The 24,775-nt window shown below is 42.2% G+C and overlaps 1 long non-coding RNA gene across 1 annotated transcript; it reads left to right on the top strand.

Annotated features, from left to right (window-relative positions):
- The first annotated feature begins 1,413 nt into the window (after window positions 1–1,413).
- Window positions 1,414–1,851, top strand: LOC103626383 (uncharacterized). Its single transcript, XR_002262169.1, has 3 exons — window positions 1,414–1,477; window positions 1,645–1,683; window positions 1,762–1,851. It is a non-coding gene; the product is annotated as an uncharacterized lncRNA (long non-coding RNA).
- Window positions 1,852–24,775: the final 22,924 nt, after the last annotated feature.

Below are 24,775 nucleotides of genomic sequence, written 5' to 3' on the forward strand. Positions count from 1 at the left end.
TATTAGGAGAAGAGAAGCCTGGTCATGTGCATGGCCTTGGTCTTGTTCCAAACCCGAACAAAGTGTTAGATGGGACAACATCAAGACGTCTTAATCAGCTACATGTAACATCTTTGGACCCAACAGCAAGTGAAGATGTCGTCTCTTTGAAACTTCAGATGGAAAAACTCGTAAACCATGTACAGAAGCAAGATGCTACTATACAAGAGTTGCAACAAAAGAGTGTACTCTTCGAACAGCATCAAAGTGTACATGTAAAATTATTGAACTCCATTTCACAATCAGTTCATACAGTAGGTCTATGTGTAACATCTAATCCATTTGGTTATTTGTTTGCTATGACAGGGATGTTTGGACGATCTTCCAGCGAATCAATTTCAAACGTCTTCAAAACGTAAAGTAGGCATCTGTATGGAATTTACACATCCGCACTTTCTTACATTTTAGTACCTACTACTTCATCTTGTAGTTATTTTTCATCAGCGTGTATATGTTGAGCCACAAAATCAAGAATTCAGGATGGACAATGAAAAAAGTTACTCTCAGGTATGATTGCATTACATTGCCTTGTTCGCTTCAGATTGTTGTGGCTGCGCTATGGCTGTTTCTACAACACAACATAGTTATTTTACAATATACAGCAGCAGCCACAGCTACAGCCCCAGCAAAAAGTAGCGCTACTCAATACCCCCTATAATTTTTTTGCTAAACTACTAATCTGTATTTCATAAAGAGAGAGCAAGAGGCAAAGGAGTACGAGGATTTGCAACCAACATTCAGAAATACTTCTACTATCCATAAGGTCCTCTGCTACCTCATAACTCATCTTTCTAGATTTCATGGTATAATGCAAACATTAATAATATGTATTGAATTAAAGAAGATTAAGGTGGCTGATACTAGGCAAGGTAAATTACAATGAACTGATAGACTAGCCACTACCCATAAGGTCAGCTACATCAAAATTTCAATACATGGAATATATACGCCCTACAAAGTGATGTTTTATTATATTCATTTTTCAAGTTAATATATTGGCAGACAAGGCAATTTGAGATGGAAAGAGACATTACCTTCGATAATACTAAGCTCGCTAATTCATCGAAGGTGGGAATGCAATAAATTTATTCAACATACATAATCATGATTGCTTATCTTTACATTGATGTCTCGCACATACAGAGTATGACCAAGGAAGCAACTTCTAATTCCTTAAATGAAGAAGCATCTAAGAACCAGGTACTTCTAACACACGACCCATGTATTGTATTCATTGTTCATTAGTAAATAGTGGTATCTCACATACTACTCATTCTTGAATGGAGATGCATTTTAATTGGCAGTACACTAGGGTGTTGCATAACTAAATTGAAGTTAATAATATTGAATACTCATTGTGATGTAATGACAGGTAAAAAGGAAAGATATGCAATCTGCAACTACCTTTGATAAAACCAAGTGTGCTACCACATCAAAGGTGACAGTGAAAATCAACTTTCTTGTTAAGTATATCGAATTGTTTTCATTACTAATATGCATTAGTTATAGGTTATGGTGCATGAAACAAAAGGTGACTCAAAAAATTTTGTACATTCATATTCTTAAATCAACTTTACTAATTCGATATTTTTGTCCATAAATCAGGGTACTCCAGGTGACCGACCAACAGATGAGTCAATATTGGTAAAATCAAAATTTTCTTACCATTATTGTGCCCACATTACATAAGTATTTACTGATACACTTGAGCATGTTTACTAGACTGGAGCACAAGTGTTCTTAAAAAGCTGGAGATGTCCAACCAAGACTGTTGCCTTAGGCACAGTACTTGGTCGAGACCCAAATCATAAAGTTGGAGGTGTTAAGTTAGGCAGAGAATTTTGGATGGTGCGTGTTAGACTTGTAATACTGCCTATTGAGCCTTTGATTCGACCATATGACAACATGGAGGTTATTGGTGATGTCGGCAACAATCTTATAGCATGGCCTTCGTGTTGTGTATGAACTACCCTCTTACTTAACTAGTCATTACTACTCCGAACTACTACTATCAATTTCAGTATTATGATTATCCGTGCAGATTGAAGACGACAAAAACTGATATATGTTCATTTCAACATCACGACGCTTCAACTAAGTTCAGGATGATATCATGATGTAAGTTCACTGTAATCCCCTCATTGTGGTTTATTGTTTTAGACTCTTGGACCCCTAAGAAGTTTACGATGTTCCTATATATGATAGTATAACACATGGTGCTCAATTATTTTTGCATCATCAACATGAGTCCACCACAATTGTTTTTCTGAAATGCTATCTTATTGTTCATCAATTTCAGTTCAATGTTGCAATGAGCTATATTTCATTTCAAGCTACTGAAACTTCTTCATGAAAATATGTAATTATCATAGTTTGGGTGGGGATGGTTAGAGAAGAGGCACATTTCTGGTTTGGCTCGGCGCAATGTTAAATAGGCTTGTCCAATGTGTAACGGTACTTCAACATCAGTGAAGATCGGTGCAGATCAGTGTTCTAATTTGGTTGGTTGTCTAGATGCAGGCCCCATCTATTTGGGTGGTGAAGTGTGAGGATTATTTTGGGTTATATCATGTCCCTGAGGCGATGAAGGTGGTAGCTGCATCCATGAACATGGAAGGCACTACAGCACGCTGGCTACAGGTGTACAGACTGAAGGGTGGATTAGGAGACTGGAGAGGTCTGGCCAAAGCAGTGATGGAGAAGTTTGGGGCTGATGTTTATCCTAAGGCCATGAGAAAGATGATGAATATTAAGCAGACATGAGAATTGGAGGAATATATACAAGAGTTTCAGGAGTTGAGATATGCTACTGCTATCCACAATCCAGAACTAGATGAGATATTTTTTGTTACTCAGTTTTTGAAGGGGTTGAGAAGTGAGTTGCAAGGTCATATTATGGCACAATTACCTCATACAGTGGATAGGTTTGAGGTGCTAGCCCAGGTTTAACAAGAGATTATTGACAAAGGAAAAGGCAAATTCCACAAAGGGGTGTTGCCAGCAAAGATGGGAGTCAGCAACGGGACTGTGGTAAGAGGAGTGGCAGAGAATAGGGGATGTAGTAAGGAGAGAACTGAAAGAGTGCATGGCTTGTGTTTTGCTTTTGGGAGAAGTATGAACCAGGACATGCATTGAAATGTAGCAAGGTATTGGCTCCTCAGTTGCATGTTTTGACTCAGGAAGATGTGAAGCTGCCTTTGTCCCCTAAGATGTGGGAATAGGTGGAGTAAGAGGAGGAACAAGAGGAGAAGGAACATCAATTATCCATGCATCACCAAGACATGCAATTCAGTGCAGATCGGTTTTGGGGAGAGGGAGTGGTTTGGAGTTGAGTACAGTATTGTTCTAGTCTATACACATTCAGTAGCACATCCAGTTCTTAGGTTGTTTCGTTAGGGGCAATTGATCTCGCAGGGATGTCCAACAACAATGATATTGTTGTTAACTTGATTCTTGTGTATAATTGGCTACCTCCATTTAAATTTATGCACGGGTACAATATAGAACATCATGAAACATTAATGTTGTTGATCACTAACTTATATTATTTTCTTTTCAGTTTCAAAGCTGCAAGATTTCTACAGAATCCAAAGACTACTTATTTCAAACCGGATGGCGTGGATCACTACCTCCATTTAAATAGTTTTGCTTATTTCACTACGATGAATTTCAGATTTGTTTAGGATATGAGTCATATGTTGTTTATATCTTTGTCCCAAAAATACTTGAACACGCATCAAGCGGTGATTATTTTAAGTTCTGCTACGCTGAATCGTGACTATTATTTTATTTAAATGCAAAATTATTTGTCCATTATTGTCATGTTTATGCCTGTGATTATCAAAATTATTTCTCGTTTACTATTGGCAAATGTTGTTGTATAATCATTTTTATTAATAAAGGATTAATTCTTTGCAACACATGTATGTGCTGCCACAAATCCATTACAAATGTTACCATTGCTATATGCTTCAACCACCTTGCAACACATATCTGTGTTACCATAAATCCAATCAAAATGTTGCCTTAACCTACTCGTCATTGCCAGTACAAACGCATGTAACCGTTGGAGTAGGGACTAAATATCCATTGCAGCATAGCAACGCTTATAGTTATGGCTTACCAACGTATATGTAAACGTTGCAATAGTACCTAGCAGCGGCAATATAGGAAACACATAATTATGCGTTGGTATTATGCTCAGCAACACTTATTTGGACTTCTAGCAACGCATAAATACATTGCTATAGGGGGTTTTTTTTGTAGTGATACTCCTTTCTTCATGGTCTATGGTTCAGAGGCAGTACTTCCTGCCGACCTCAGGTTTGGGGCACCAAGGCTGGTCTTCGAAAATATAGCTGAGGCAGAAGCTACCAGACTAGAGGATATTGACGTATTGGAAGAAGAGCGATTGAATACAGTAATTCAGTCAGCTAGATATCAGCTAACCCTGAGGCGCTATCATGATAAGGTTATACGACATCGATCTTTCGCAGTGGGAGACTTGGTCCTTCGCCGAATTCTAACGGGGGAAGGATGGCACAAATTGTCACCACTATGGGAAGGGCCATTTGTGTTAGCGGAGGTCACTCGGCCAGGATCATATCGGCTTACTCGGATGGGTGGCACGGAAGTAGGGAATTCATGGAATATAGAGCATCTCAGGAAGTTTTACCCTTATCAAGATTTCAAAAGCTATCGGGGCAGCATTGTATTCTGTTATTGGAAAATACATCATCAATAAAAAGACTTCATTCTCAAGGGCACTTGAACTGTTTATTATCAAGCGCGCTTACTCGGCTTAGGGTGACCACTATACCCTACTAACGGAGCAATCAGCTTAAGTCGGCAGTGACTTAAGACGGTGCAACATGCTCGCGCTTACTCGGCTTAGGGTGACCACTATACCCTACTAACGGAGCAATCGGCTTAAGTCGGCAGTGACTTAAGACGGTGCAACATGTTCACGCTTACTCGACTTAGGGTGACCACTATACCCTACTAACGGAGCAATCGGCTTAAGTCAGCAGTGACTTAAGACGGTGCAACATGCTCACGCTTACTCGACTTAGGGTGACCACTATACCCTACTAACGGAGCAATCGGCTTAAGTCGGCAGTGACTTAAGACGGTGCAACATGCTCATGCTTACTCGGCTTAGGGTGACCACTATACCCTATTAACGGAGCAATTGGCTTAAGTCGGCAATGACTTAAGACGGACAACAGGCTCACGCTTACTTGACTTAGTGTAACATGCTTACGTTTACTCATCTTAAGGTGACCTCTATGCCTCATTAGCTAATCAATTAGCATGAAATAGGAAAAAACTTCAAAACCAGCACGCTGCATCTACTTCTGCAATCATCTATAACAACTGTTGAATTCTAACGACAGAAAACAAACATAGCATTCAGTGTCAAGAACACGTTCTAACTGAATATTCGAGCACATTGGACACACACACATATAATTCATAAATGTATTTAGTATCTCTACTTGGCAATGTCTTTCTCAGGAGCAACTGAGGAAGAAGGGCGAGTCGAGGAGTCAGGAGCAGCTTTGACATCGGCGACTATATCATCAGGAACAACTACACCCGGCCTCCTCATCAAGATCCGCCCTGCGCGAATGGCTTTGTCCATAGCCTTGTCGCGCTGAGCCTTCAGAATGGTGGAATTGTCTTCTGCAACTTTGGTAGCCAGTCGAGTGGCCTCTAGCTCTTGGGCGACTGATCTCTTGGAGGCGCGTAGATCCTTGATGATGGAGTCCTTTCTCGACACCAACTGCCTAAGATGCAGGGTCTCATCCTGGGATACTTGCAGCTCGTGACGATGATGGTCCAGATCTTCCATGGTAAAGCGGCGGCTCCTCTCCAAGATGGTTAGGGAATTGCTGGCGTCACGATACAACCTGTTAAGATTATCGTGAGAAGCTGCAAGTGCCCGTTTATCCCCCTACGAGAATCAGCTCTCAAGTATCCAGTAAACAGTAAAGTCACAAGCAAATCCAGTCAAGTAAGCTTACCTCGTTAGCTGCCCTTTCGAAGTCAAGCTGAACACTAAGAGAGGAATTCAAGGAATTTGCATCGTTTAAGGAAGCAGAAACCCAGGCCAGGTCGATCTGACCTTGAGAATACTTCCCCTCAAGCTCTGAGTACCGCCGGGTTGAGTCGGCTCAGTACTGAAGATGTTTCTCCTCAAGTTCAGAGTACCGCCAGGTCATATCTAACAAAAAGCAGTTAAAGAAGGATACATAGTTAAAAACAGACCAATCAATCAGCCAGGGAGGAAACAAAGACACTAACCAGCATTTGACATTTTCAAATCAGATATCTGCTTCTGAAGCAGCAACGGGTTCCACTACATCAGAGATAGAGCTCCTTCTGGGATAGAGGCACCATGTGATCTCAATTGATCAGCCATCCCGTCAACCAAAGCCTGATATTAAAAGAAAATGAGTACAATGAAAGTGATTCGCCAGAAGTATTGACAGAACAGAAAAAGCCAATTTACCTGGAGATTAGAAAAGAATGAAGGCAATCCCAAGTCATGAGAAGTTGTGTTATAGCTCAACAAAGGAAGGTCAACTAGAACAATCTGAAGAGCATCGTTGGGGGTTGATTCAGCTCCACTAGCAGATATCAGAATTCTGGCATCCAGAGCGTCGACCTCTAAGGCTACTCCTTTGCTTGAAGCTAAAGAAGCATGCATCGCTATCGCCCCATCAGAACATGGTGGAGACGACCCGACATGGACATCCATGGAGGTATGGGAAGGGGAGCTCGCCCAGACACCCTCGGGGGTTGGGTCGCAGTTTGCGCTACCCACCTGAGCCGGATCATTACCGGCAACACCCTCGAGGGCTAGGTAACCGCCGGCACCACCCTCGGGGGCTGGGTTTTCTGCAACAGCCGCCTCTACGGCCGAAGGACCCTCAGCCACCTCCATAGGAGTCGGGCAATCGTGACCAACCTCTTGACATTGAAGACTGCCCTCCAAAGTTGACGATGCGCAAGATGCTGCTCGGGAGACCTCTAATCCTGCGTCTGGAATTTCAGAGCAAACATCCATCATATCACCATCAGTCGGCTCTGACAGCATATCTTCAGGGACAACATCCTCAAGAGCCCGATCAAAAACTGTTATAGACAATTCTTGAAGGTTGACGAGAGCAGACAGAGCTGGAGAAGGAATATCACTGTCCTCGCCACTACCTCTGTAACGCCGGCTATTCTTGTGAACCAGTGGAATTTCTTCCTCTTCTTCTTCTTCGTCCTCATAAAAAATGCGGACAAAAGATGGTGCAGGATCACACCCATTGGAGTCAGCTAGCACACGGATACACCCATTGGGGTCAGCTGCATTGGGATCAACTTCAGCAGGTACACCACCAGTGGGATCAACTCCAGTAAAGACCTCTGCCGGTACTTTTTCAGCAACAGGAGCAGAAGGGCTAGCATCCTGGTCCAAGCACGACAATCGCCGAAGCCATCTCTTTTTATTCTTCTTTCCTTCAGTAGGCGCAGCCAGATGAATGACTTGATGAAGACGCTTTGGACGAGTACCCTCAGGCTTTCGGACGTTGTCACACCCGGGTTTCGGGGCACCAAGACCCGGGCGCGAACATAACACCAGGTGTGCTGGGACCAAGTCTCACACATATGATGAATCATGGCACAGGATCGAATGTCACATCTTTACTATATAATAGGAGTTCTGTACAAAATAAATAATTACATTATAAGGAGACAACGGTCCAGCAAACCAAAGTTGACTGGGAGACGACGACCTAGACCTCTCACGAACACATCGCAGCATCCTCCACGCGCCTCATCCTATGGTACCTGTTCTTGACCTGTGGGGGGGTGTGAGACAGCAAGAGTGAGCTGTAAAGCCCAAAATCTGTGTAAGAGAAAATAACAAGATAAGTAATAAAACGATGAATTTTCGAATGTGCCATTAATTGGACCATACATTTACAAGAGTATTATCTTAATATAAATTATTTGTGTGTGTGCATGAACTAAATTGAACCTTGATGAAAGGTATGTGTTAAGTTCCTTCATACTAAATGGTTGATGGATATTCATTTTTGAAGAAACCTATAATTTTATCACACAATCAAAATACTATTTCCTATAAGGAGTAATATATATAGTTCATACGTGAAACATTGTCTAATAAATTAATAAAGTAATAAATAAATACATTTAAAATATTAGCATACATACTGGATTTTGATTGTACACTACATTTGAAATGAAAACCCAAACCTCACATTTGAAATTTGGGGCCAAATTGGGATTTAGAAAATGAAACAGAAAAAAAAAGAGAAAGAGCACTCATGGGCCGATTTTCCCCCAACCCGGCCCAGCTACTCTATTTCTAACCAGCGCCGGTCTGCTCTCTCGCGCCCACTCACGCGTATGGCCGACGTGTGGGTCCCACTAGCCAGCCTCTTGTGCCATGCTTGCATTCAATGACTGGAGGGCCACCCTCGTCAACTCTATCCCTTCTACCGATCTTCGCCGTGCATGTCGCGCTGCCCCTTGCTCCATGGAATTCGGAGTTTGTTGCTGGCGGCCTGGGACCAACTCCACAAGGCTATAAGAACGTGAGCCAGCCGCCACAAACGGAAACCAAGAGAGAGAGAAACAAGAAGCAAGCTCGAACTTCACCACGGATCGGAGCAGGGAAAGAGAATCCAATTCCGCCGCCATGGACCTTCTTGTCTATCGGCATTGAAGCTTCGTTAGCCACTCATGGACTCCCCTGGACGCTCGGGCAGAGGTTCGCACCGTCACCAATCCAACTCGGTGGCCGGAACCTAGACAATTCCTCGTCGGACTTCATGGGGCGCTGCTGAACCGCCGGTCGCCGTGGCCGACCCCCGTAACAACGCCATCGCCGGTGAGAAACCCCTCTGTCGAGCTCGCCATGAACCGTAGGGTGTTTCTACCATGTAGTGTTGGGGAGGGGCACTTTCACGCGTGGGGATTCATACCCACCGGCGGACCGCGCCGCCATGGGGCGTGGTGTTCATCACGCAGGGTATACGGGTGGAGAAGATGGGTCCGTAGCCATCAATCGGCTATCGGATGGCCAGGATTAAATCATCACTTACCCCTTCGTGCCAGAAAATCGTGACCATCGGATCCAATGGGAGCGGTGTAGATTAGTCGAGGGCTGGACAAATCTCGACCGCGGATCCGAAATCCCACGGTTGAGAGCCTGTACCGGTTCACTCAAGGGGCGATCTAATCTGGGCGGTCGGTTATTGATCTAACGGCTAGAACGGGCCGATACCTCTTCGTCTTGGACAATTTGCTAAAGAGTCCCCACGTTTTTCTTAAAATAACCCGTGATCCATCCTATGTAAAAGAACCTTGCATCCGAGCCTAGGTATTTGCAGTTTAGACCCCATGCTCTCGGAAAATAGTGACTGCAGTCCAGTTTGGAATTCGAATTAAATAAATTAAATCAGAAAATGGTTTTTATGTATTAACTAAAACCCAAAACTTCATAAATCAATAACTCCTTTATTCTAACTCCAATTTGACCCGTTCAAGTTGCGATAGTTTTGTAATAAATTTGCCTACGCAGTAGTAACATTAGTTGTGTCATATCCCACACTTTTAAAATTAGAAGATTGTTTACCCCTCTGAATAGTAGATTTATTTTACTAATCAAGGTTGATATGTATATAATTACAATTTTACTATAATATGATTTTAAACAAGTTATAATATATTAAAGATAAATTAAATATTTAGAGTATATTCTCTCATAAGGTATATTAACCAAATTATAATATAGTTTAATATTTAATCATGAGGAATCTTCAGTAAATCACAACTCCTTAACCTTGACTCCGATTGTAGTGATTCTCGATCCCACGATCTCGTAGCAGCGCGTAGACTATTATTACGCGGTTTATTCTTATGTTTGGTATGATGTTAATTTTGTCTATACCATGTTTGTTTGTATTGCTACGACTAGAGCGAGGTTACGTGTCACCTGAAGATCATCCTGGTACCTGGAATCTCAAGTCCCAGGCAAGTTGTGCCCTTGATCACTTCTTTTTACCTATTCATGTTCTGATTAATCATAATGATCTGCATAGGTTAATTTTGAAGGGACCCAATAGGTTACCCTAGTTTGTCTATCTTTATACCTTGTTTACCACTGAACTTTTTGGGTAGTACTTGCTAGTGCCTTATGTGGTTTTGGGTATGAAGATAAATTATTCATGATCACTCTTTTATTATCTGTTTATTATTACTGTTCATGATAAGATCATTATGTTAATTGGAACATGGAGCGACCACCCGGGAAAACAGTGCTACCACAAGGGTTTAATGGGACGCCCTTGGCTGATTAATTAGGAAAGCTAGTGGAGGACTACCTTACCCGAAAGGGGCAAGGGCAGTAGGGGAGTGGTCAGTGTAGGGAGGCCCTCGGGAGGATTTTGCTGCGATGGCGGTCCTGCAAGGGATTCCTGCATTGGAGCTTCCTATAAACTGTAGCGGGTTTTCTGAAGCTAGTGGAACTTTGTAAAGGCCTCGTAGTGTTACCCTGCCTCGCCTCCTCGGTAGAGGTGTATGGGAAGTCGCGATCCCTTGGCAGATGGGTAACATGACTTGTGGGTAAAGATGCGCCACCTCTGCAGAGTGTAAAACTGGTATACTAGCCGTGCTCACGGTCATGAGCAGCTCGGACCCTCACATGATTAAATTATGGAACTAAATTCAATTTGTCATATGCATTGCATCGCAGGTGAGGTTGTTACTTTTGTTCTACTACTTAATTGGGCTGGTATTTACTTATACTTAGTAATTGCTAATAAAATTTTGACCAACTTTAAAAGCAATGCTCAGCTCTAACCATCCTCTTTGGTAAGCCTTACACTTCACGTGAGCTCCCACCTTTGGCGAGTTCATGCACATTATTCCCCACAACTTGTTGAGCGATGAACGTATGTGAGCTCACTCTTGCTGTCTCACACCCCCCCCCCACAGGTCAAGAGCAGGTACCACAGGATGAGGCGCATGGAGGATGCTGTGATGAGTTCGTGAGTGGTCTAGGCCGTCGTCTCCCAGTCAACTTTGGGTTGCTGGATCGTTTCCTCGTATGATGTAATTATTTAATTATTTTGTATAGAACTCCTGTTATATAGTAAAGATGTGACATTCGATCCTGTGCCACTATGCATCATATGTGTGAGACTTGGTCCCAGCACACCTGGTGTTTATGTTCGCGCCCGGGTTTTTGACCCCTAAAACCCGGGTGTGACAGAAGTGGTATCAGAGGAATGTTGACTGTAAGACGAAACCTAGATAGAAATGGACAAAACCATTACCTACTTACCTTACTCTAATTCTTTTCTAAACTTTTCTTAATCTCTTCTCATCTATTTCCGCTTTACTCTGATTATTCTTACCTTTTCTACTCAAAGACAAATGTGGTTTTCACACTTTGAAATTCCATACCTAAAGTGACTCTTAGGGCTAGGAGACCTAATCTTAGGAACAAAAACAAAACTATTTTTATAGGTATCTATGTGTTTGGATGCCTGTTCTTATGATACATGTTTGATTTGGATTTTTGATTGAGTGTGATGAGTTGTGGAGTAATGTCCACAATTACATCTGCATATACATATAAAAAAATGCTTATAAAAATAACTAGGTAAACTAGATTATCAATCATTAAAGTATCTAGCCTAACAATATCCATCTCATCTTAAAAGATTCTATCTTACACTCATAGATCCATCTTATCTTAAAAGATACTCATCTTATCTTGAAAAGATCTTATGTCACCCTAATAGATCTAACTGACCTCAAAGGATTCTACCTTATCCTTTTGGATTTATCTTTCCCTAATTAGCATATTTATCCCACTCTAGAATAACAACCATGATCTAGCCTAAAATAAATAAGATCTTATCTAGTCAAACTAGTCACACCAATCTAACCTAGATCTGATCTAATCTAAAGTGACTTATCAAACATGTTAGATAATACTGATGAAATAGATTAGACTCTACACCTATAGAACGGGTCTTAACTTAGTTCACCCTGCACTAAATTAAGAATGACAGATCGACTTGGCCATATGCAACTACCTTAACCATCCAATAGTTGCATAACCCCACAATTTTAACCTAGCAAGAGATTCTAACCTACCTACACCATACAATCCATCCTACTCACATATGTCCTAGCCATATGTCCTTAACTCGGATGATAACTCCAAGAAATAAAGGCCAAAGAAGACCAACCATGTCAAAGAAGGATAAGCATCAACTCACGACTTCAAAGATCAAGTTGAATCGCCAGCGGAATCAAGATCCATAGTATAGGATGAAGTCTTTCCTTATTATACCCTTGCCACAACCTATACTTGTCATAACCGTACCTCATCTGATATAATAAATGGCTAGACATACATATACATATAAAAAAAACTTAAAACAAAACTTTAATTCCCAAAACCAAATGAGAAACTAAAATTCTAGACCAAACTTATTGTATCCCTTTTCTTACAAATCTCGAGGACGAGATTTTTTGTTAAGGGGGGTGGGATTTGTAAAGCCCAAAATCTGTGTAAGAGAAAATAACAAGATAAGTAATAAAACGATGAATTTTCGAATGTGCCATTAATTGGACCATACATTTACAAGAGTATTATCTTAATATAAATTATTTGTGTGTGTGCATGAACTAAATTGAACCTTGATGAAAGGTATGTGTTAAGTTCCTTCATACTAAATGGTTGATGGATATTCATTTTTGAAGAAACCTATAATTTTATCACACAATCAAAATACTATTTCCTATAAGGAGTAATATATATAGTTCATACGTGAAACATTGTCTAATAAATTAATAAAGTAATAAATAAATACATTTAAAATATTAGCATACATACTGGATTTTGATTGTACACTACATTTGAAATGAAAACCCAAACCTCACATTTGAAATTTGGGGCCAAATTGGGATTTAGAAAATGAAACAGAAAAAAAAGAGAAAGAGCACTCATGGGCCGATTTTCCCCCAACCCGGCCCAGCTACTCTATTTCTAACCAGCGTCGGTCTGCTCTCTCGCGCCCACTCACGCGTATGGCCGACGTGTGGGTCCCACTAGCCAGCCTCTTGTGCCATGCTTGCATTCAATGACTGGAGGGCCACCCTCGTCAGCTCTATCCCTTCTACCGATCTTCGCCGTGCATGTCGCGCTGCCCCTTGCTCCATGGAATTCGGAGTTTGTTGCTGGCGGCCTGGGACCAACTCCACAAGGCTATAAGAACGTGAGCCAGGCGCCACAAACGGAAACCAAGAGAGAGAGAAACAAGAAGCAAGCTCGAACTTCACCACGGATCGGAGCAGGGAAAGAGAATCCAATTCCGCCGCCATGGACCTTCTTGTCTATCGGCATTGAAGCTCCGTTAGCCACTCATGGACTCCCCTGGACGCTCGGGCAGAGGTTCGCACCGTCACCAATCCAACTCGGTGGCCGGAACCTAGACAATTCCTCGTCGGACTTCATGGGGCGCTGCTGAACCGCCGGTCGCCGTGGCCGACCCCCGTAACAACGCCATCGCCGGTGAGAAACCCCTCTGTCGAGCTCGCCATGAACCGTAGGGTGTTTCTACCATGTAGTGTTGGGGAGGGGCACTTTCACGCGTGGGGATTCATACCCACCGGCGGACCGCGCCGCCATGGGGCGTGGTGTTCATCATGTAGGGTATACGGGTGGAGAAGATGGGTCCGTAGCCATCAATCGGCTATCGGATGGCCAGGATTAAATCATCACTTACCCCTTCGTGCCAGAAAATCGTGACCATCGGATCCAATGGGAGCGGTGTAGATTAGTCGAGGGCTGGACAAATCTCGACCGCGGATCCGAAATCCCACGGTTGAGAGCCTGTACCGGTTCACTCAAGGGGCGATCTAATCTGGGCGGTCGGTTATTGATCTAACGGCTAGAACGGGCCGATACCTCTTCGTCTTGGACAATTTGCTAAAGAGTCCCCACGTTTTTCTTAAAATAACCCGCGATCCATCCTATGTAAAAGAACCTTGCATCCGAGCCTAGGTATTTGCAGTTTAGACCCCATGCTCTCGGAAAATAGTGACTGCAGTCCAGTTTGGAATTCGAATTAAATAAATTAAATCAGAAAATGGTTTTTATGTATTAACTAAAACCCAAAACTTCATAAATCAATAACTCCTTTATTCTAACTCCAATTTGACCCGTTCAAGTTGCGATAGTTTTGTAATAAATTTGCCTACGCAGTAGTAACATTAGTTGTGTCATATCCCACACTTTTAAAATTAGAAGATTGTTTACCCCTCTGAATAGTAGATTTATTTTACTAATCAAGGTTGATATGTATATAATTACAATTTTACTATAATATGATTTTAAACAAGTTATAATATATTAAAGATAAATTAAATATTTAGAGTATATTCTCTCATAAGGTATATTAACCAAATTATAATATAGTTTAATATTTAATCATGAGGAATCTTCAGTAAATCACAACTCCTTAACCTTGACTCCGATTGTAGTGATTCTCGATCCCACGATCTCGTAGCAGCGCGTAGACTATTATTACGCGGTTTATTCTTATGTTTGGTATGATGTTAATTTTGTCTATACCATGTTTGTTTGTATTGCTACGACTAGAGCGAGGTTACGTGTCACCTGAAGATCATCCTGGTACCTGGAATCTCAAGTCCCAGGCAAGTTGTGCCCTTGATCACTTCTTTTTACCTATTCATGTTCTGATTAATCATAATGATCTGCATAGGTTAATTTTGAAGGGACCCAATAGGTTACCCTAGTTTGTCTATCTTTATACCTTGTTTACCACTGAACTTTTTGGGTAGTACTTGCTAGTGCCTTATGTGGTTTTGGGTATGAAGATAAATTATTCATGATCACTCTTTTATTATCTGTTTATTATTACTGTTCATGATAAGATCATTATGTTAATTGGAACATGGAGCGACCACCCGGGAAAACAGTGCTACCACAAGGGTTTAATGGGACGCCCTTGGCTGATTAATTAGGAAAGCTAGTGGAGGACTACCTTACCCGAAAGGGGCAAGGGCAGTAGGGGAGTGGTCAGTGTAGGGAGGCCCTCGGGAGGATTTTGCTGCGATGGCGGTCCTGCAAGGGATTCCTGCATTGGAGCTTCCTATAAACTGTAGCGGGTTTTCTGAAGCTAGTGGAACTTTGTAAAGGCCTCGTAGTGTTACCCTGCCTCGCCTCCTCGGTAGAGGTGTATGGGAAGTCGCGATCCCTTGGCAGATGGGTAACATGACTTGTGGGTAAAGATGCGCCACCTCTGCAGAGTGTAAAACTGGTATACTAGCCGTGCTCACGGTCATGAGCAGCTCGGACCCTCACATGATTAAATTATGGAACTAAATTCAATTTGTCATATGCATTGCATCGCAGGTGAGGTTGTTACTTTTGTTCTACTACTTAATTGGGCTGGTATTTACTTATACTTAGTAATTGCTAATAAAATTTTGACCAACTTTAAAAGCAATGCTCAGCTCTAACCATCCTCTTTGGTAAGCCTTACACTTCACGTGAGCTCCCACCTTTGGCGAGTTCATGCACATTATTCCCCACAACTTGTTGAGCGATGAACGTATGTGAGCTCACTCTTGCTGTCTCACACCCCCCCCACAGGTCAAGAGCAGGTACCACAGGATGAGGCGCATGGAGGATGCTGTGATGAGTTCGTGAGTGGTCTAGGCCGTCGTCTCCCAGTCAACTTTGGGTTGCTGGATCGTTTCCTCGTATGATGTAATTATTTAATTATTTTGTATAGAACTCCTGTTATATAGTAAAGATGTGACATTCGATCCTGTGCCACTATGCATCATATGTGTGAGACTTGGTCCCAGCACACCTGGTGTTTATGTTCGCGCCCGGGTTTTTGACCCCTAAAACCCGGGTGTGACATGAGCTCACATACGTTCATCGCTCAACAAGTTGTGGGGAATAATGTGCATGAACTCGCCAAAGGTGGGAGTTCACGTGAAGTGTAAGGCTTACCAACGGAGATGGTTGAAGCTGAGCATTGCTTTTAAAGTTGGTCTAAATTTTATTAGCAATTACTAAGTATAAGTAAATACCAACCCAATTAAGTAGTAGAACAGAAGTAACAACATCACCTGCGATGCAATGCATATGACAAATTGAATTTAAGTTTCATAAATTAATCATGTGAGGGTCCGAGCTGCTCATGACCGTGAGCACGGCTAGTATACCAGTTTTACACTCTGCAGAGGTTGCGCATCTTTACCCACAAGTCATGTTACCCATCTGCCAAGGGATCGCGACTTCCCATACACCTCTACCGAGGAGGCGAGGCAGGGTAACACTACGAGGCCTTTACAAAGTTCCACTAGCTTCAGAAAACCCGCTACAGTTTATAGGAAGCTCCAATGCAGGAATCCCTTGCAGGACCGCCATCGCAGCAAAATCCTCCCGAGGGCCTCCCTACACTGACCACTCCCCTACTGCCCTTGCCCCTTTCGGGTAAGGTAGTCCTCCACTAGCTTTCCTAATTAGTCAGCCAAGGGCGTCCCATTAAACCCTTGTGGTAGCACTGTTTTCCCGGGTGGTCGCTCCATGTTCCAATTAACATAATGATCTTATCATGAACAGTAATAATAAACAGATAATAAAAGTGTGATCATGAATAATGTATCTTCATACCCAAAACCACATAAAGCACTAGCAAGTACTACCCAAAAAGTTCCATGGTAAGCAAGGTATAAAGATAGACAAACTAGGGTAACCTATTAGGTCCCATCAAAATTAACCTATGCAGATCATTATGATTAATCAGAACATGGCTGGGTAAAAAGAAGTGATCAAGGGCACAACTTGCCTGGGACTTGAGATTCCAGGTACCAGGATGATCTTCAGATTCTCGTAACCTCACTGCTAAACGTTGCAATACAGACAAACATGTATAGGCAAAATTAACATCACACCAAACATAAGAACAGACTAAATAATAATGATCTACGCGAAGCTACAAGAACGTGGGATCGAGAACCACTAAATTCGGAGTTATGGTTGAAGAGTTATGATTTATGGAAGATCTGTGTGATTTAAATATTAAACTATATTATAAATTGATCAGTGCATACCATATGAGAGACTATTCTATAAGTAATTAACTTAACCTTAATTTTAATTATAACTTGACTCGTGGTCATATTTTAATCAAGTTATAATTATGGACAGGTTAAATTTGATTTAGAAGGTAGTCTAGTAGACATAGGATAAATAAATATAAAAGTATGTGACATGGCATAATTAATGTTGTTACAGCGTAGACAATTTTATTACAAGACTAACGCGATTTGAATGGGTCAAATCGGAGTTAAAACGATCAAATTATGAATTATCTAAGGTTTTAGGATTAATTTAATACTTAAACTCATTTTCCATATTAATCTAATTACCCTATGCACTGCGGGTATAATTTCTTAAGTCCTCGGGGTTCATTTCATAAATTCGTGGACCTATTTGTTATATCCTCAATGCGGGAGAGGATGGCGGGTTGATATATAAAAAACCCGAGGGCTCATATGTTAACACGCCACAACGAAGGGGTATCAGGACATCCTGACCGCCCGATCTAATTTCAATGGTCGGGATTAGATCAACATTAAGCCGAACCCGCATGTGATACAGACCATCGGATCGAGATCTGATGGCCCCATATTTGCCCACGACATGTGTTGGCCCCAACCCTCAGATCATGGATCAAGGGTGTGGATCAAAGGGTCCCAATCGGTGTCCACTAGGTCAAATCACGACCGTTCATTTGCAATCCAACGGCGAAGGCTTGTTCTTCTCCCCCTGGCTGCCAGGCGCGGCGGCGCCGCGTGCCACACAGTGGAGCACACGCCGGCGAGCTACCCTATCACGGCGCACGAGTACACGATTCCCAAATCGACCGGGCGCAACACGATGCAGGCGCATGGGCGAGTCGGTCCGAGGAATTCTTACCGCGTATGGCAGTGAGGGGAGTCCTGACCACGTCGATGAGGGGACCCGCGGCGGAGCAGAGACACCCGGTGAGCAATCCAGTCGAAGTCGGCCGATGATTGACGCCCCCAAGTGGATAAGCACGAGCGGCAAGCACCAAGGATTGCCCCAGCGAAGTCTGGACCGTGGTCTAGCGCGGCTCGACCGGCGGCGGCGTTCTTTCCTCACCCCTATTCTCTCTCCGCGCTACGATTTCTTGCTTGTGGTCGAGCGCAGAATCGATGGGACGAGGGCGCGATGTGCATGTTTATATACCCGATCGATAAAATATGTTGCCGATAAGCTCGGGCAGAGGTCGAGCACGAACCGTCCGCGAGATCCCCGGGCGCGCGGCAATAATCCCGGCGCCGGATGCGGTCAGTTCGCGAGGTTGAAGCCGGACCTGAGCAGCGGGGCCCGCAAGTCATAAGTGGAGAGGGAGGAGGGCGCAGGGAAGGGGGTTATGTGGGCTGTGCGGAATCAAGGAAATGGGCCGCTTGGTGAACGCTTCGGCCCAGGTGAGGTCTTCTCCCTTTTTTTATTTTCTAATTTCATTTCAATTTACAAATCCAAACCAAATCGAATTTGGTTTTAAGACTCCAATATAAACTACATGTACATCACAAAATTTTTAGCCTGAATGCAAATATATATATATATATATATTATATATTTGTCTTATTTAATTCTTTTATACATGATTCCCAATCATATAATAGAGAATAGGTATTTGAAAAATGTCATTTCTAGTTTGTATTTTTCTTTAGTGAATAGGTATAAATATATTTCGATAAAGTAACAAATTTATATGGAGATTATTTTAAATCTTTATTGGAAACATAATTATGCTATGTGGTGTTGTCCCACATGTAAGAAAAAAAATTATTGGAGGATTTTCTAGCACTAGAAATCTTTAGAGGATTTATTTACTATTATTTTATTTATTAGTTTATTTATTTTTTAAAAAAAAAGTTCAAGATGAGATTTTAGGTGCTACAAATCCTACCCCCCCTTAACAAGAATCTCGTCCTCGAGATTTGTAAGATAAGGGACACAACAAGTTTAGCTTGTAGTCTAGATTTTAGTTCCTAATTAGTTCTAGTACCAAAAGATTTTTTTAGTCCATATCAAACTATCAGGTGATTAGGATGGCATATATATGGCCACCACATTATGTAGGATAAAAGATGTCCTAGAAGTATGAGTAGGCTTGGGTAAGAAAGAGTAGGGTAAAGAAAGTCTCCACCCAAGATTGTGGATCTTGATTGCCCTTAAGGATCCAACTTGATCTTTGAAGGCTTGAGTTGATGCTTATCCTTCTTTTGATGTGGTTGGTCTTCTTTGGCCTTTATTTCTTGGAGTTGTCATCCGAGTTAAGGACACATGGCTAAGGATACATAGTTAGGATAACCGGGGTACATGAGGTAGGTAGGTTTGAACAGAGTTTACTTTGCTTTTGGGATATCTGGATTAGGCAACCTATGATGTAGGTTAGGTTGTTGTTTACGGTCGAGTTAGTCCAAGGTATTAATTTAGGGCAAGATATGTTTATAGAATTAGGGCCTAATTTATGTTTAACTTACTTAAGTAACTCAACTTGGATTAGCTTATGTTAGATTAGGTGGGATCTAAATCAGATTGGTATAACTAGATAAGATCTATTTATCTTAGGCTAGATCATGGTTGTTACTATAGAGTGGGGTAGGTATGCCTATTAGAACAAGACAAATCCATAAGGATAAGGTAGAATCTTTTGAGGTCAGTTAGATCTATTAGGATGACACAATTTTTTTTCAAGATAAGATGAATCTACTAAGGAAATAGAGTATCTTTTAAGATGAGATGGATATTGTTAGGCTAGATAGTTTAATGAGGGATAATCTAGTTTATCTAGTTATTTTTATAAATATATTTTTTTATACCTATGTGTATATGCAGATGCAATTGTGGACATTACTCCACAACTCATCACACTCAATCAAAGATCCAAATCAGACAAATATCATAAGAACAAGCATTCAAGCATATAAAAAAAATTAATAGTTTTGTTTTTGTTCCTAAGAGTAGGTATCCTATTCCTAAAGGTCACTTTAGGTACAAGATTTCAAAGTGTGAAATCCACTTTTGTCTTCAGAAAAGAGGTAAGAATAATCAGAGTAAAGCGAAAATAGATGAGAAAATGTTAATAAAAGTTTAGAAAAGAATCAGAGTAGCAAAGGTAAGTAAGTATTGGTTATCCAGTTCTATCTAGGTTTCGTCCTACAGTCAACATTCCTCTGATACCACTTCTGTCACACCCGGGTTTCGGGGCACCAAGACCCGGGCGCGAACATAACACCAGGTGTGCTGGGACCAAGTCTCACACATATGATGAATCATGGCACAGGATCGAATGTCACATCTTTACTATATAATAGGAGTTCTGAACAAAATAAATAATTACATTATAAGGAGACAACGGTCCAGCAAACCAAAGTTGACTGGGAGACGACGACCTAGACCTCTCACGAACACATCGCAGCATCCTCCACGCGCCTCATCCTGTGGTACCTGTTCTTGACCTATGGGGGGGTGTGAGACAGCAAGAGTGAGCTCACATACGTTCATCGCTCAACAAGTTGTGGGGAATAATGTGCATGAACTCGCCAAAGGTGGGAGTTCACGTGAAGTGTAAGGCTTACCAATGGAGATGGTTGAAGCTGAGCATTGCTTTTAAAGATGGTCTAAATTTTATTAGCAATTACTAAGTATAAGTAAATACCAACCCAATTAAGTAGTAGAACAGAAGTAACAACATCACCTGCGATGCAATGCATATGACAAATTGAATTTAAGTTTCATAAATTAATCATGTGAGGGTCCGAGCTGCTCATGACCGTGAGCACGGCTAGTATACCAGTTTTACACTCTGCAGAGGTTGCGCATCTTTACCCACAAGTCATGTTACCCATCCGCCAAGGGATCGCGACTTCCCATACACCTCTACCGAGGAGGCGAGGCAGGGTAACACTACAAGGCCTTTACAAAGTTCCACTAGCTTCAGAAAACCCGCTACAGTTTATAGGAAGCTCCAATGTAGGAATCCCTTGCAGGACCGCCATCGCAGCAAAATCCTCCCGAGGGCCTCCCTACACTGACCACTCCCCTACTGCCCTTGCCCCTTTCGGGTAAGGTAGTCCTCCACTAGCTTTCCTAATTAGTCAGCCAAGGGCGTCCCATTAAACCCTTGTGGTAGCACTGTTTTCCCGGGTGGTCGCTCCATGTTCCAATTAACATAATGATCTTATCATGAACAGTAATAATAAACAGATAATAAAAGTGTGATCATGAATAATGTATCTTCATACCCAAAACCACATAAAGCACTAGCAAGTACTACCCAAAAAGTTCCATGGTAAGCAAGGTATAAAGATAGACAAACTAGGGTAACCTATTAGGTCCCATCAAAATTAACCTATGCAGATCATTATGATTAATCAGAACATGGCTGGGTAAAAAGAAGTGATCAAGGGCACAACTTGCCTGGGACTTGAGATTCCAGGTACCAGGATGATCTTCAGATTCTCATAACCTCACTGCTAAACGTTGCAATACAGACAAACATGTATAGGCAAAATTAACATCACACCAAACATAAGAACAGACTAAATAATAATGATCTACGCGAAGCTACAAGAACGTGGGATCGAGAACCACTAAATTCGGAGTTATGGTTGAAGAGTTATGATTTATGGAAGATCTGTGTGATTTAAATATTAAACTATATTATAAATTGATCAGTGCATACCATATGAGAGACTATTCTATAAGTAATTAACTTAACCTTAATTTTAATTATAACTTGACTCGTGGTCATATTTTAATCAAGTTATAATTATGGACAGGTTAAATTTGATTTAGAAGGTAGTCTAGTAGACATAGGATAAATAAATATAAAAGTATGTGACATGGCATAATTAATGTTGTTACAGCGTAGACAATTTTATTACAAGACTAACGCGATTTGAATGGGTCAAATCGGAGTTAAAACGATCAAATTATGAATTATCTAAGGTTTTAGGATTAATTTAATACTTAAACTCATTTTCCATATTAATCTAATTACCCTATGCACTGCGGGTATAATTTCTTAAGTCCTCGGGGTTCATTTCATAAATTCGTGGACCTATTTGTTATATCCTCAATGCGGGAGAGGATGGCGGGTTGATATATAAAAAACCCGAGGGCTCATATGTTAACACGCCACAACGAAGGGGTATCAGGACATCCTGACCGCCCGATCTAATTTCAATGGTCGGGATTAGATCAACATTAAGCCGAACCCGCATGTGATACAGACCATCGGATCGAGATCTGATGGCCCCATATTTGCCCACGACATGTGTTGGCCCCAACCCTCAGATCATGGATCAAGGGTGTGGATCAAAGGGTCCCAATCGGTGTCCACTAGGTCAAATCACGACCGTTCATTTGCAATCCAACGGCGAAGGCTTGTTCTTCTCCCCCTGGCTGCCAGGCGCGGCGGCGCCGCGTGCCACACAGTGGAGCACACGCCGGCGAGCTACCCTATCACGGCGCACGAGTACACGATTCCCAAATCGACCGGGCGCAACACGACGCAGGCGCATGGGCGAGTCGGTCCGAGGAATTCTTACCGCGTATGGCAGCGAGGGGAGTCCTGACCACGTCGATGAGGGGACCCGCGGCGGAGCAGAGACACCCGGTGAGCAATCCAGTCGAAGTCGGCCGATGATTGACGCCCCCAAGTGGATAAGCACGAGCGGCAAGCACCAAGGATTGCCCCAGCGAAGTCTGGACCGTGGTCTAGCGCGGCTCGACCGGCGGCGGCGTTCTTTCCTCACCCCTATTCTCTCTCCGCGCTACGATTTCTTGCTTGTGGTCGAGCGCAGAATCGATGGGACGAGGGCGCGATGTGCATGTTTATATACCCCGATCGATAAAATCTGTTGCCGATAAGCTCGGGCAGAGGTCGAGCACGAACCGTCCGCGAGATCCCCGGGCGCGCGGCAATAATCCCGGCGCTGGATGCGGTCAGTTCGCGAGGTTGAAGCCGGACCTGAGCAGCGGGGCCCGCAAGTCATAAGTGGAGAGGGAGGAGGGCGCAGGGAAGGGGGTTATGTGGGCTGTGCGGAATCAAGGAAATGGGCCGCTTGGTGAACGCTTCGGCCCAGGTGAGGTCTTCTCCCTTTTTTTATTTTCTAATTTCATTTCAATTTACAAATCCAAACCAAATCGAATTTGGTTTTAAGACTCCAATATAAACTACATGTACATCACAAAATTTTTAGCCTGAATGCAAATATATATATATATATATTATATATTTGTCTTATTTAATTCTTTTATACATGATTCCCAATCATATAATAGAGAATAGGTATTTGAAAAATGTCATTTCTAGTTTGTATTTTTATTTAGTGAATAGGTATAAATATATTTCGATAAAGTAACAAATTTATATGGAGATTATTTTAAATCTTTATTGGAAACATAATTATGCTATGTGGTGTTGTCCCACATGTAAGAAAAAAAATTATTGGAGGATTTTCTAGCACCAGAAATCTTTAGAGGATTTATTTACTATTATTTTATTTATTAGTTTATTTATTTTTTAAAAAAAAGTTCAAGATGAGATTTTAGGTGCTACAGACGTCCACTGTTCTGTCAATCTCTGGTATAACAGCAATAGTCATTGTTTCAACAGGGGTCGAGTCTGAAGAATCTCCAGCCAACATGTCAAGCACAACATTCATTTCTACATCATCTGGACTCGCTGGCATCTCAAAATGAACTTGCCTCTCATCATTGAGAAGGTCACAAAGAGAAGCAACCAAGACATCAATATCTTCGGGAGAGGGTCGCACTCTAAGACCTAGACCACTATCACCAACAGGAGGATTGGACACAAAACTGAAAAAGGACTTAGGAGGTGGCAGATCCAAGCAGAGTAGGCCACATGAGCACCAACATTTGACACTTTGCCTCTCAAGATCATGTCTAGCCGGCTCACCAAATCCTCAACAGGAGTTCTCCTATTACTAACCGAGTTGAGTTAGTAACACCACTGTACAAGTAAGCCGGGTACGCTCTGTCCTTCAGGGGCTGGATGTTCTTAAAAACAAATTCAGCAACCACAGCTTCAGCGGTCAGACCTCTTTCCTTCAGCAGACAGACTTCAGCAAGCAGAACCTTGGCTTCAGTTACTTCCAAGGCAGTAGGAGACTCAATCCAACTTGGAGAACGTACATCTGGTTGCCTGCCCGACCGAGGGGGGAGGGACTTGCCGTGGTTTTCCATAACAAACCACTCTAGGTGCCATCCTTTAATGCTGTCCTTGAGCGGGATATCGAGGTATTCTGTTTTCCTCCCGCGGCGCATCTCTAGACTTGCACCACCCACGAGTTGGTGCTGACCCCCAGCCATCCCAGGTCGGCAGCGGTACAGATACTTTCATAAACCAAAGTGGGGAAGAACTCCGAGGTAGGCCTCACACAGATGAACAAAGATAGAGATTTGCAGAATGGAATTGGGATTCAGATGAGTTAGGTTCAGATCTTAAAAATCAAGGAGACCGCGGAAGAAGGGAGAAATGGGAAGAGCAAGGCCACGGATAAGAAAAGGAACATAAACAACGGA

This window comes from Zea mays, chromosome 5, assembly GCF_902167145.1.
Source record: "Zea mays cultivar B73 chromosome 5, Zm-B73-REFERENCE-NAM-5.0, whole genome shotgun sequence".
Taxonomy (NCBI): Eukaryota; Viridiplantae; Streptophyta; class Magnoliopsida; order Poales; family Poaceae; genus Zea; species Zea mays.